Raw genomic sequence first — 2,710 nt, 5'->3', positions numbered from 1 at the left:
CATGGCCACAGAGGACTAGAACAGAGAGTACAGCGTACAGCTGATCTGAAGTGAGGGGAGATGCACAAGAACACCCATAATCGCAGATAACACCCATTTGACCTGGCTTCAATGGCTGATCAGAACTCAACTAGAGGAAGAAACAAAGAGAGTAATCCACTACAATGTGATGAACTTGACCTATACTTATGGATGTAGTAGCTCAAAGAGGGAAGGAATCTTTACAGTGAGGATAATTCACACCCCCTTGGTACACAAGGTTGACAGGGATGGGCAACTTAGACACTGGCTACCCAAAATGGGGGAACTAAAAAAGGCACAAAGTGACTGGCTTACAAGCTTTCAAGAGGGAGTCTAGTTTCAGAGGGTACGGAGGAAGGTAGAATCTCCAATGAGTGGTTTCCAACCTGTCTGGACAGAGCTGGTGAAAGGAGATGGGGATAAGGCTCTGTGGTTCAATAGTGAATAATTGCTATCAGGACTGACTGTGAGTGTTGTAAATGTAACGGTAGATGTTTTGTAACAAAAGGAATGGAGTGGTTGATCTCTCAGTCCAGGAGTGGAGGGCCCTGGGACCATCAAGGGAGAAGAATGGAGTGCAGGACCCTGTCCGGAGAAACAGTGACACCAGAGATGGAGGCTGAGATGATGACATGGAGAGATGGAGGGGCTGGGGACCCTGGACTTAGGAAGGGAGAGGGGCTGTGTGCTGATGGCCGGGGGGAGGGCTTGCAGGGGGTGTGTGTGCCCTTTGGTTGTTTATATGGTTGTATAGTCCTGAGTGCTTTGGTGTACATCACACACACAAAAAAGAGGGAATGGAAGTAAATGCTGATGGTGCATGGAGGGAATTATAACCATTGCAATGAAATGAAATACGATAGGATGAATGTAAGGCTGATGTTCTCCCATGTAAACTATCACTCAATTCACAATAAAAACTTAAAAAAAAGGATGTCAGAGAGACTCTGAAACTTGATCTCCAGGATAGAAATTCAAAAATGAACATAAGAAATGAAGTGAAGTTAGAGCTGAACAAAAATTTCCAAGTGCAGCTCTAGAAGAGAAAGTCAAGTATTAGGATGAAATGTGCCAGCCTCCACAACTGGCTGAGCCATCTCCTTAGATAGACAGCTGTGAGTTCTGTGAGACACTGCAGCATACTACAGAAGCTGGTACTGAGAGTGGGGAGGACAGGTGACTGATATCCAGGATTACGGAGTGGTAATAACATGTTGCATAAATTGGACTTTTTGTGCTATCTTTAACCTCCACTTCATAGAAAGCAGTCTCATGCTAATGTTTCTAAATTACATTACTCATGTACAATAACGATCAACATACCCTCAACCTGACCTTTTGATATTACAAGGCTGAAAACACAACCCTGTCAATGTCTCCAATGAGTGCAAACAACCATCTTTATAATCCCCCTTTTCAGACCAAGTCAGCGAAGATGGACAGACTGACCCAAGATCACTTTCCAGGTCAGACCAATTAGCTGCCTGACACCTCCCACAGAGACCCTACCCCAAGACAAAATTCCCAGTGAAAGCCTCCAAAAATTTGCATTCAGGGAGCCATCTTCACACTTCACTTCTTTGGTCGATCAATCAAATTAAACATGTCTCTACCACCATGCTGAGTGAGCCTGGGCAATCACAGTAACAACAATAAGAAAATTCAGGCTGTTAAAATGATCAGACAGTTTCCTACCTGCAAAGAAAAAAGTGTACTTTTTTGTTATTTTTCTCTTCCACAAGGTAGGTTTCCTTACTTGGCAGTTTTGGTAATGAAAGAAAATTGAAATAACTGCTCGTTTTATACTTTGAACCTCAAGGTTGGCAGTTCAAACCCACCAGCCATTCCCTATACAGGATCGCTATGATTTGGAACCGACTCCATGTCACTTAACAACAACCATTTTGCTTTTACGCTGAATTTTGTTAACTGGTAACAATCATAGACTTTTTCCACGTTTTACACGTCTAGAAACCCTATTCTTCATATTTGTTATAAGTAATTTAGCCACTTTTGTATTGACTATTTAATTACACATTTTAGTTTCATTTAGTCCTATGCTTACAATTGAAGAAACTTATTTCCTCATGGCTTTTTGCTCTTGTTTACTTCTTTTGGGCAATTTTTCTTACCTTTTTTTTTTTTTTGAAACCTCATCTCTTCTTGGAAACCTTATACAGGGTCACTATGGGTCGGAATCGACTCAACAGCACTTAACAACCACCACCCACAAATAACGAATGCGAAGTCCTGGTGTGACACTGTATGATAATCACTGAACTGCTAACCACAAGGTGGGCATTTCAAACCCATCAGTAGCTCCTTGGAAGCCTTATATAGTGTGACTCTGAGTTAGAAGGAACACTTAATCATAAACAATAACTAATGGATGGAGTCCTGGTGTGACCCTGTAAGATAACTGCTAACCACAAGATCGGCAGTTCGAACCCATCAGCCACTTCTCAGAAACCTTCTTCAAGATGATTATGAATCAGAACCTACTCAACGGTGCGTAAACAACTACAAAAACTAATGACACAGCCTGGCATAAAAAGAAACTCAACTGAATTTGTTCATCCTTCCTCACAGACTATCTATGAAAATTTCCATCTGCCGGCTTTGTCTATTTGTAATTATAGTCTCAAACCTAATGCTATTAATGCCAGTGCTGCTGCCAAGACTACAGCAT

Source organism: Chrysochloris asiatica, unplaced genomic scaffold (genome assembly GCF_000296735.1).
Source record: "Chrysochloris asiatica unplaced genomic scaffold, ChrAsi1.0 scaffold00234, whole genome shotgun sequence".
Lineage (NCBI taxonomy): Eukaryota > Metazoa > Chordata > Mammalia > Afrosoricida > Chrysochloridae > Chrysochloris > Chrysochloris asiatica.
This window is presented reverse-complemented; position numbering follows the sequence as displayed.